General features: G+C 53.9%; 1 pseudogene; it reads right to left on the bottom strand.

The window, feature by feature from the left end:
- Positions 1-3688: 3688 nt before the first annotated feature.
- On the bottom strand, positions 3689-5591 carry LOC129651758 (2-hydroxyacyl-CoA lyase 2-like; annotated as a pseudogene).
- Positions 5592-11456: the final 5865 nt, after the last annotated feature.

Genomic DNA, 11456 nt, shown 5'->3' with positions numbered 1-11456 from the left:
AGCGGTCACATGGGGTGCTGGCATAAGCATGCCTTCTACACATCCTGGACATGGTACCCTCGACTGTCTCCAGTAAACCAGGACCCAGAACGCGGTCTCTGAGGGAGCTGGGGCTGCAGGACTGGCTAGGGCGGACTTACCCCTCAGCTTCGGCATAGGGTCTGGCTCTCAAGGCCTGGCTTGTTGAAGGAATAAAAGACATGTATTCATTCACAGTTCTGCTTTGATGATTGGTGGGTAGGTTACTCAGATCCACCCTCTCATGGAAAACAACAACAACAAAAAGTGTCACGCCTTTAAGTTGCTGAAGACCTGAGAAGACCCAGAGGGGCAACTGCCAAGAGGAAGAGTCTAACAGAAGACCCCTCCCTCCCCATGGAGCTGGACTCCCAGGAGACGACACTTTCAGGTGACCCAGAAACCACCTCCCTCCTCCAGCCATGGGAATTACAAGGAAGGTGGTTCCGGTGCTGAGCAGGAGAAGGAGCGGGTGAGGACCCCAGGGGGTCCAGGCATGTCACCTTGGTTCAAGGTGATCCTATTCATAACACCCTCAGATGAGTGGAGAATGCAAGTGCCAAGTCTTTCTGGATAAAGACACCTTCTTTCCAGGCTTGGGAACTGCCCCACGGGTTATGGAAGGGTGGTGGCCATTGTGGAAGAGCATCGGGCACACCAGGATGAAAGACAGCTGGAGGAGAACCAGCAGAAGTGACCCCTCAGTTTTGGGATTCTGAGAGGATTTGATGGATAATAAATCTAACCAATCAGCTAAGCTCACCTCATTTAGAGAAATTAACCTCAAGATAGAAAGGTCCTGCACAGGACAGGAAACCATTAAAGAAAATCACACAGCCAACTTGGAAGAGAACCAAACAGAATGCGCAGAAATAAAGAAGTGTCACAACGAGAAGCGAAAATACAACAGACACGTTTGAAGACACTTGACCTCTTCAGGAAAAGGAGACACGTGGCCACACAGCAGGGACATGCTGATAACGTATGCAGCCCCCTGCCCAACCCCTTGCTCTCCAGGAAGAAAAACCAACTCTGATCTGTAGCTACATCATTTGCCAGTTTCCGTGGTGTAAATACTCCTGCCGTGGCCTGTTTCATGTACCAAAGGGTTAACACCCAGCTGGCAGAATTTCCCATGAGCCAGAAAGAGCTGACTCTGGCACACAATGACCTAGAGACATGGGAGGACGTCAGAACCGCAACCAGAGGGGCACAGATTTCAGCCCGACTACCTGGGACCGGGAAGAGCCGTCCTTAGGAACTTTAAAGACAAGACTCTTGAAACATGTCCAGAATTCACTTTATAACTTTGCCATTTCCTTCTCCAGTTTATAACAAGTACGCTTCCACAAAACCAAGAGAGGCCCAAAGGAAGCCAGGTGGGGTGTATAAAAGCCTCAGCACTTAAGACTCAAGAGACATAAAAACGTTATGGCCAAAGAAATGAATGTGTAATGGTGGAATTATGAATAGAGATATGAATAGCTTCGGGACTAGACAATGGCCCCTGAAACCTCAATGTAGGAGAGGCTCATGGCATAGGCACTAAGCCTGGGGGTAGGAGTGAGATGGGGGCTGAAGACCACATTTTGTTGTTTTTCAGTCACTAAGTCACATCCAACTTTTGAGACCCCATGGACTGCAACACACCAGGCTTCCCTGTCCTTCACCACCTCCCAGAGCTCACTCAAACTCATGTCCATGGACTCAGTGATGCCATCCAACCATCTCATCCTCTGAAACCCCCTTTTCCTCCTGCCCTCGATCTTTCCCAGCATCAAGGTCTTCCAATGAGTCAGCTCTTCACACCTGTGGGCCAAAGTATTGGAGCTTCAGGTTCAGCATCAGTCCTTCCAATGAATATTCAGGGTTGATTTCCTTTAGGATTGACTGGTTTGATGTCCTTGCAGTCCAAGGGACTCTCAAGAGTCTTCTCCAACAACAGAGCTCAAAAGCATCAATTATTTGGTGCTCAGCCCTCTCTGTAGTCCAGTTCTCACGGTTCAGGGAAAAGAGTCTTGACACGAGGACCCAGCACCCAGGTTCAAGTGCTGGCTCTGCCCCTGTCGGGCCCAGTGGCCTTGATCTCCTTGCCCCACCTCTCAGAGCCTCAGTGCCTTCCCTCGGTAAAGGGATCTGACCCCTGTACCACAGGCCAGGTCAGGATGCCCACAGAAGGTGGGGTGGGGATGCGGCTTTGCATCCAGGCTGACAAGTCCCTGAGAACATCTGTTGCTGCATTATCCTTACATACGGAGTTGTTGAAATTAGACTTGAGGTGCCTCCAAGTCGAGAACCCCCACCCCAATGTCCAGGCTATGAGGAGGGACCCCTGCCCCCCAACTCCATGCTTATCACCACACTTAGCCAAGTCTGGGAACTGTCTCGGACACCAGCTCATGCCCACTAGGCCTCAGCTGGAAACTGCAAGAAACATCCCCCTCTACCTTGTTCCATGTCCATGGCAACCCTTCCCACCCCCAGCAGATGAAAGCCCCTCCATTCTAAGATGGAAAAACCAAGGTCCCAAGTGGGGAAGCCACTTGCCTGAGGCTGCTCAGCCCCCAGGAAGTGGCCAGGCTGGGTCTGGACCCACACACGTGGCCTCAGAGGGGCTGTGCGCGGTCTGAGCCTCCCTGGGAGCTCAGGTACCCTCACCGCCTGACCAGCCATCCTGGAGTCTGGTGTGGAGGCGGCTCCCATCCTCCAGCAGGTAGTTGCTCGCTTGCTTTTCAAAAAACAATATCCACGAAGACGGGAAACAGATACCGCCACGGCCCACACCAGCTCCGGGGAGGAATGAGGAGAAACTACAGCGTGCCAGCCCTGGGGCGCCGTGGCGAGCCCTGAACTGCAGCTTGAAAGTAAACTGACCGTGTAGGGTTCACGCGTCTGCGGCCTTAACAATTCTGCCAAATCTGGAGTCAAGTTCAACATCAGGGAGGTGTGGACCTCGGTCACCCCCAGTACACAGCCCCAGTACACAGCTGGGAGTTTCCTGTGTGGCCTTTTCGGCAATTACCAGTGGACATAAAAATGCCCTGGCTTTGAGTTTGCACTTGAAAAATGCTGATGGGTTTCAGTTACAAGGAAACATGTTGGCCCACAAGCTGCTCCTTTTTTTTTTTTTTTTTTTTTTTTGAGTACTTGGGCCCCCATGGACCAGACGTGGTTGATTCAGTGTGTGAGAAAGGAAGCTGCAATACTTTGGCCACCTGATGCAAAAGAGCCAATTCATTGGAAAAGACCCTGTTGCTGGGAAAGACGGAAGGCAAAAGGAGAAGAAGGCAGCAGAGGATGAGGTGGTTAGATAGCATCACCGACTTAATGGACATGAATTTGAGCAAACTATGGGAGTTAGTGGAGGGATGGAGGAGCCTGGCGTGCTGCAGTCCATGAAGTCACGAAGAGATGGACACGACGTAGCGACTGAACAAGTGAGGAGGGCAGAAAGGACACAGGTGAGCTCACAAATAGGCCCAAGGACTCCCCAGGGCTGTCAGAGCCTCTCTTAGCTCTGACTCCTTCCAGCCCCTCCCTGTCCTCAGGGAAGACTGCAGGGTCACTGGGCCTCATGGCTTAGGCCCAGGGCAGGCAAGGATGAAACTCCAAGCCAGCTAGGCACAGTCCAGGGGTGGGAAGAGAGCCAAGAGCACTGACCCACGAGGCCCTACATGGCAATGGAGCCATCCCGGAGTCCATGCTTCCGACGAGGATGCTGACCACAGCCGGGGGGCTCTCTTGGCACCGCTGCTGGGCGTCACGCACCCTGACCACCTGATCCTCACTCTTGCGTGAGAGCAGCAAGCCCTGGGCCCCCAGTCCCTGGGCTGCCTTGTGATAATCAGTGTAAGCCAGGCTACAGGCCACACTGCTGCCCAGAGAGGGCACCTGCTCCCTGGAAATCTGGGTCCAGCCAGCATCATTTCCTATCAAGGCCATCACTGGGATCTTGTGTCCAACGAAGGTGTCAAATTCGATTAGGCTATAGCCAAACGCTCCATCCCCAAACAGGCACCAGACCTCAGCATCCGGCCGACACAGTTTGGCCCCAAGCGCAAATCCGGCACCAACCCCCAGAGTCCCGAAGGCCCCAGGATCAAGCCAACACAAGGGCCCACGGGGCTGCACCAGGTAGGCAGCTGTGCCCACAAAGTCCCCACCATCGACCACCAGGATGGAGTTGTCAGGCGGAGTGTCCTCCACCAGCTGCAGGACCCGCACCGGGTTAAGATGCTGGGCTACGGGCATCACTGCCTTCTCCCGAAAGTTCTGCTCCTTCTGTTGGTCAGTTTGCCGAAGCTCCTCTGCCCAGTCTGAGGCCCACATCCGACCCTGGAGGCCCTCCACCAGCTTCACCACGAGGAGCCCACATCTCCCTGCACAGCCTCTTGGGGCTTCCAGAAAATGTCTGAGTTGATCAGCATCTCCTTCCGGTCACGGTTGACAACAATGAGTTTGCTGCTGCAGCTGAGGACACGCCCACAACAGGCGGAAGTCACACACTGCTCCTGCCAGGACAACCACGTCTGCCTTCAGGGCGGCCCTGTGGTTCTGCCGGAAGTGGAGGGGGTGGCTGCGGCCCAGCAGTCCCTGTGCCATCCCCGCCAGGAAGCAAGGGATGCCCAGGGTCTCCACGGCAACCCGAAGTTTGTCTGAGGATGTCGAAGGCAGCAGGGCCTGGCTCCCAATTAGCATGAGGGGCCTTTTGGCCCGACTCAAGATCTCCACATATTGCTGAACCTGCTGGGGGGAGGCCTGGGGAATGTCCAGGGGCAGAGGCCCCTCAGGCTGAGGCTCCCAAGCTCCTGCAAAGAGGTTGGCCAGGGAATTCGCTAAGTACCAGTGGACCGCTCGACTCATGAGGCCCTTGGGCGGCTTACCTGGCACCATCTCCTTCTGAACGAGGAAGTAGGGGTACAGCACATCCAGAGACAGTTCCACAAACACCGGGTCGGCGGTGCCCAACTGTGCAGCGGCCATCGCGGTGCTCAGGGTGGGGATGATATCCCGCACTCTCCACACAGAAGCACAAAACTTGCAGAGCGGCCTGAACAGGGCTATCTGATCAACTGCCTGGAGTGCACCCTGATTCGGCAGCAGGGTGCTGGCCCCACCACCCAGGAGCAGGACTGGGGACTGGGCTACCGAGCATTCTTCACCGCAGTCGCTGCGTTGGTGAGGCCGGGGCCGGCCGTCACTGCTGCCACGCCCACCGCCCCGGTCAGGTGGGCTACAGCATCAGCGGCAAAGACAGCTGTGACTTCGTGACGGGTGTCCGCCACGCGGATGCCCAACTTCTCACAGGCCACCAGCAGTGGCGAAATGTGCCCGCTGACCAGCGTGAAAAGGAAGCACACACCGTGGGCCTTCAGCACGGCTGCCACATTCTCCCCACCATGCCGGATGCTTGCCGTGTCCACCTTGTGCATCAACTGATAGAAGAGCCCCAGGCGGTGAGCGGCGCCCAGCAAGGCGGCCACTAGCGTCCCGAAGGCCAGGAGCAGGAAAGAGGAGAAGCAGCCCCAAGTTGGGGCGGCAGCTGCCACGGTCTCCATGAGCTGACACCTGCTTCTCAATGGGTCGGCGGGAAGCCCCGCCTCTCTTTGATATCAAGGACCCGAATCTTCGTCCTAGTGGTGAGACCACCCCACGACTACACCCCCAAGTCAGCGTGCCCCTTCTCCTGAAGCCGAACCCTCCGCTGCAGCGAGTTCCTGGACTTCAATCTGACTCCGGACCCCAGGCCCTGAGTCAAGGTCAGATCGTTTCAGGATGCTCCTCCTACCCCCGTGGCACTTAACCCTTCATCCATAGGAAATGGCGCTGGCTCCAGAGGAATTCCCCACAAGCTGCTCTTGTCCGTTTCCTGGGAACCCTGGCCACTAACCCCACCGCCATCGGAGGGACAGAGCAGTGGGGGATGGGCGGAAGAGGCACTTCTGCAGAACGCAGGCCTGGGCCGCCTGCCTCCAGGACCTTTCCCCACCATTTCCATCCTGTCTGCCCCCCAGGGGTCTCTGGTATGACACCCCTCCTGGACCTTCATGCATGAAACTGACTTCGGGGCCATCTTCTGGATCAAGGTGTCAGATCCTAATTTGACAATGAGGGCCCCTCTTGTGGGTGGGTGGGGAAGCAGTTTTTAAGCTGAGTTCCTCTGGGCCCACAGTGCCTGGCAGAGGGTGGGGGGGGGGGGGCAAGTGGATCACCTGTGGTCACAGCCAGTCAGCCAGGCTCAGCCTCCATCTGTCCTATACCCAAAGTTATGAGCACATTTCTTCCAGACCCACCACTTCCCCCTCCACTGGGTTCCTGGCCCGGGCACCCAGTGTTGTGTACAGGTCTCTGTCTGGGGTACCTCTGGGGCACTGGACAGGGGATTGGGGACTTGCGTGGACAGTGTGGGGGGGGCTTCCTTGGGGAAGTTTCCGACAGCTCCTGGGAAACAGGCCTGCACGCTCCTTGCACCTCTAAGCATGGACCAGGGTCATCAGTTTATACACCCTGGGAGCAGGTGAGAAGCGCACTGTGGGGCACTCCTAGACCTGCTAAAAGTCAGAACCTGCATCTTGATGACCTCAGGGGCTTCCATGCACAGCCGGGGACCCTGCACTGAGGCAGCCAGGCCAAGGCTTGGTCCCTGACAGACCACCTACCCTGCTCAGCCCTCCAACCACGCACCATGTCTCCCCCACCCATGGCTGTACTCGAGGGGTCCCGTGTGAGCTCCCCCTACTCCTGGGATAACCGCTCGTGTGTAAGAGCTCAGCTTTGTGGCAGGGTGAATGGTGCCCTCCAAAAGAGACACCCACATCCCAACTCCCCATATTTGCCAGGGGGCCTTTTTTTGGAAATGGGGTCTTTGCAGATGAAATCAAGTTAGATAAGGTTACAGTGGATTAGGTGGGCCTTATGCAGGATGATGGGTGTCTTTATAAGAAGAGGAGAGGCACACAGAGACAAGGAGGCCGTGTGAGGAGGAAGCAGAGGTTGGGGGATGTGGCCACAAACCCAGGAACACCTGGAGCCCCAGAAACTGGAAGAGTTGGGAGTGATGCTCCTCCAGAGCCCAGGTCGGGGGGCCCAGTCCTGCTGACCCTTGACTTTAGACTTCTGGCCCCCAGAACTGGGAGAGAATCAATTAGTATTGTTTTAAGCCTTCCCGCCACCCCAGTTTGTGGTCGTTGGTATCAGAAGCCCCACCTGGGACACTCAATGTTCTGTGTCCCTAAGATCCACCAATCGACCGCTACCTCATCCAGGCCAGTCTTCCCCCGGTCATCGTGGGGTGTCTTCTCAACAATAAATCTCCTGACTCGGGAGAAAGGCTCATGCTGCACACAGGGGCCCCATCTGTGTGGGGCTCGAAGCCCATGTTGCCTCGGAGTGGCTCAGCCTCACACACCTGCTGGCCCAGAGGGAGCAAAGGGGGTCACAGACCTCTGAGCCCCTGTGACCTCCACACCCTGCCCAGTCATAACTGCAGACGACTGGGCCAGCAGACATTTCAGGAGGGCAGACTTGCTTATCTGCCCCCATTCCTCTTGCTTCACTGTCCTTTTGCATCCCCCTACCCCTGCTCCTGGGCTTCCCTTGGGCCTCCCTTGGGGCTCAGCGGGTAAAGAATCTGCCTGCAATGCAGGAGACCTGGGTTCGATCCCTGCGTTGCGAAGATCCCCTGGTGAAGTGAAAGGCTACCTACTCCAGTATTCTGGCCTGGAGAATTTCATTGACTGTGTAGCCCTTTGGGTCACCAAGAGTTAGACACGACTGAGCAACTTTCGTTTCATTCATCCCTGCTCCTGGTCCAGCCTGTCGAGCCGGCCCTCATGTTTGGGTCCGGGGGACACTGGTGACATCTGGGGACATTTTCAGTTGCATTTATGAATGCTGCAAGATATTAAATGCCAACAACGCCAAGGCTGAGAAATCCCACTTTAAGACTCTTCATCTTTTGGGGGTCATTGTTTGAGGATCCAATGGAGCCCATGGATTTCTTTCTCCCTGGGGAAGCACGCATAAGCCCCAAGTTTGTTTCACAGTGGGCAAGGTCGTGTGGCTGGGCTCTCTCCGAGGCTATCTTGTTCCCCAAACCCTCTCACTTCTTGGAATCAGAGCACACCTGGGAACGAGTCATCCCGGACATCTCTCCGCTAATCGGGCTGGTGTGGACCTGCACACACCCCGCACGCTGCCTGTGCCCAGCGGCCCCTGAATAGACTCTGGTCTCGAGCAGGGGCAGGCAACAGGCTTCCTGGGGCCTGACTCATCTCAGGGGAAAGCTCGGGGTTGCAGGGGCCATGGAAAAATCGGTAATGATCTGAAGACACCACAAGAAGATGGCTCATGCTCAGCTCCAGCTTTTCAAAATCTTGAACAATTTAGTTTATGCCACGATAACAGTTTCACCTAAAAAGGGCCCAATCAGGGACTTCCCTGGTGGTCCAGCGGTTAACACTCTGCCTTCCAATGCAGGGAGTGTGGGTACAATCCCTGGTTGGGGAACTAAGATCACCGCATGCCTTGAGATGTGGCCCCAAAGTTTTTTTTAAAAAAGGTCCAATCAACCGCTGAAAAACTTTTAAGGCTACAGAACCAAATCATCACTGACATTTGGGGTCACTGGGAGCTTGTGATTTGTATTAATAATAAGAAATACATTTTTGGCCTTTGTCCCCCGGTCCTGGCACAGGGCTCCTAAAACTCTGGGAATTATCTAAGTGGGGAGAACAGTCAAGGTGTCTCTTGTTAGGTGAATGAGGTGACATTACGAAGAGTGCCTCCTTTCCAAAGAGGGGCACTGCTTGCCAGGGTAACTAAGCACATGGTTAGACGACTGAAACTTTCGGTCCCTCCCCTGCCCCCGCCCACTATGTCTGGGAAAGCCAGAAGGGCTTCTGCTTGAAGCAATCACCAACAGCCAGTGATTTAATCAATTGTGCTTGTGTGATGACTCCTCCATAAAAACCCCCAGAGTCTGGATAGCTTCTGGGTTGATGAACACATGCAAATTTGGGGAAAGTGAGGCTCAGAGAGCGTGAAGTTCCGTGCCTCCCCCACACACACCTTGTCCCGTGTATCCCCCTCCATCTGCTGTTCCTGAGTTTATTACATTTTACAATAAGGCTGTGATCTACCAGGCAACATGTTTCTCTGAGTTCCATGACCATTCGACAAATTAATAGAACCCAAAGTCATTAGAATCTCTGAACAGGTAGCCACTGGGTCAGAGCGCAGGTGACAATCTGGGCTTGCAAATGATGGCTGGAGTCGGGGGAGGGTCTTGTAGGGCTGGGCCTTTAACCTGTGCGGTCTGGAACTACCCCCAGATAGGCAGTGTCCACACTGAGTTAAGTTGCAGGACCCCCAGCTGCTGTCACAGAAGTGCTGGGTGGTGCTGGGGAAACAACGCATGCATGTTGGAACTGGAAGAAGCCTCGTCACTGATTAGTACAACTCCATCTTTCCTGGTGGCCATAACCAATGACTTTAAGCTTGATGTTTATTTCAAAGTCAGAAGTTTTAAAGAAGATATGTGTGGTGAAGGATTTAATTGGACTTGGAAAGGCTATTCTTTCTCCTTTGTGAGCATGGCCATTCCATTATCATATGAGCAATAATGACATATGACTGAATATTCACATCACCAGTGAGAATGTCCTGAGTGCCAGACTCTAAGTTAAGTCCTTCAGGATACCCCGTGATGTACTGACTTGTTTCCCAGGTGGTTCAGCAGAAAAGAACCCACCAGCCAATGTAGGAAGTGCAGGAGACCTGGGTTCAATCCCTGGGTGGGCAAGATCCCCTGGAGGAGGAAATGGCAACCCATTTCAGTATTCTTGCCTGAAAAATTCCATAGAGGATAGAGGACCTTGGTGCTACAGTCCACAGGGCTGCAAAGAGTTGGACACGAATGAGCAACTGAACATGCACACTGTCGAGCAAATACTGTTGGTATCTCTGTTGCACAAATGGTGAAACTTCATGGCTGTTGGTGTTCAGTCATCCGATTTTGTCTGATTCTTTGCCACCCCATGGACTATACACTCCAGGGAATTCTCTAGGCCATAATACTGGAGTGGGTAGTGTTTCCCTTCTCCAGGGGATTTTTCCGACTCACCACATATTGTAAGACTAAACTTGAGAATTCTTGTTTTTTATTTCATTTCAAACAGCCTTTGGGTATCTGAAAGGACAGTGTAGGTACTTTCAAGATGTCTTCTGCAAAACAAAGCCCTTTTGGCAAATATGCTCATGATATCCAGGTAAGTGTTGCTGTTGTGTCACATCTCAGCCAGAAGGCAGATCCTAAGCTCTTCCTCTGGCAGAAACAAATTCACAAAATAAGCCAGGAAAGACAGCTGGAGAAACAAACCACACCAACAACTGGAAAAGCATTCCTCATGAGACAAAGCTAGAGAAAAACCCAACATCCTGGTGGCCCAAAAACCCTCTTGGCAATGAATGTTCAGTAAGGAAGAGATGAAACATATCAAGTTCTAAGGAGAGGAAATGCCCATGGCCAGTGTAGTTTAGAGATGGCCTGACTGCTCAGATGTAGACACACACCAATGTAAACCCTTTGCAGACAGGAGTGATGGTCATCACCATAGTGTTTACTCTGGTGACAACCTGCCCTGGGCACCACATAAGACAGCAGACCTGATGCTCTTCCTCTGCCCCCACACCATTCACTCATGAAGGCAGCTCAGGCGCTATCGTGCCCTGCCTGCCTGTCTGGCTCGTCCATGAGCTGTGACCACCTCCAGGGAAGGACTCTGCCTTCTCTTCTCTCTGCACCATGAACCTGCACACAGGGGGCCTTCAGAACCTCAGGAGATTCACCACACCCCAAGTATAGCCAGAACCCTCCCCAGGCATTAAAACGGCTGTGGAGTCACTTTGGCCCAAGCCCTGGTTACGGATCCCTGGAACCTACTACAGCCTCTACAGTGTGAATAATCAGGTCCTTTATGCACAGATTCCCGGCTGTGAGATCTGAGCTTTGGATTCATTGTCAGCTCTGTCCCTCCTGTGGCAGCCAGGTGGGCCGTGATATAAACAAAGGAGCTCATGAGCTGAGTTTCAAGGGAGGCATTGAAAGGACAGTGATGGATGGAACCTGTTACAAACTGAGGGAGGGTTCCTACATGTCTCAGAAGAGGCCTCTGGTGTGCAGGTGTGGAGGAGGGCCCCCACACTGCAAAGGAAAGAGAGGTACTCAGGGGCAAAGGCTCGTGGCCTCTCCTGTAGCAGCTCCAGTTGGTAGCTCGTGCACAGTGGACAGCCAATGTGGTCACATGAGTGTGACTCTTATTCCCTCACAAAGCAAGAGAAAGGGGGCAGGGTGTGGGAGTACCTGGAGGGTGTGGTGGGGTGGATGAAGGGAGGTGTCCTTCCTCTCTTCAGTGCAAATTGCTTTTGTGAGTCTCAGA

Source organism: Bubalus kerabau, chromosome 4 (genome assembly GCF_029407905.1).
Source record: "Bubalus kerabau isolate K-KA32 ecotype Philippines breed swamp buffalo chromosome 4, PCC_UOA_SB_1v2, whole genome shotgun sequence".
NCBI classification, from domain to species: Eukaryota; Metazoa; Chordata; class Mammalia; order Artiodactyla; family Bovidae; genus Bubalus; species Bubalus kerabau.
This window is presented reverse-complemented; position numbering and strand designations above follow the sequence as displayed.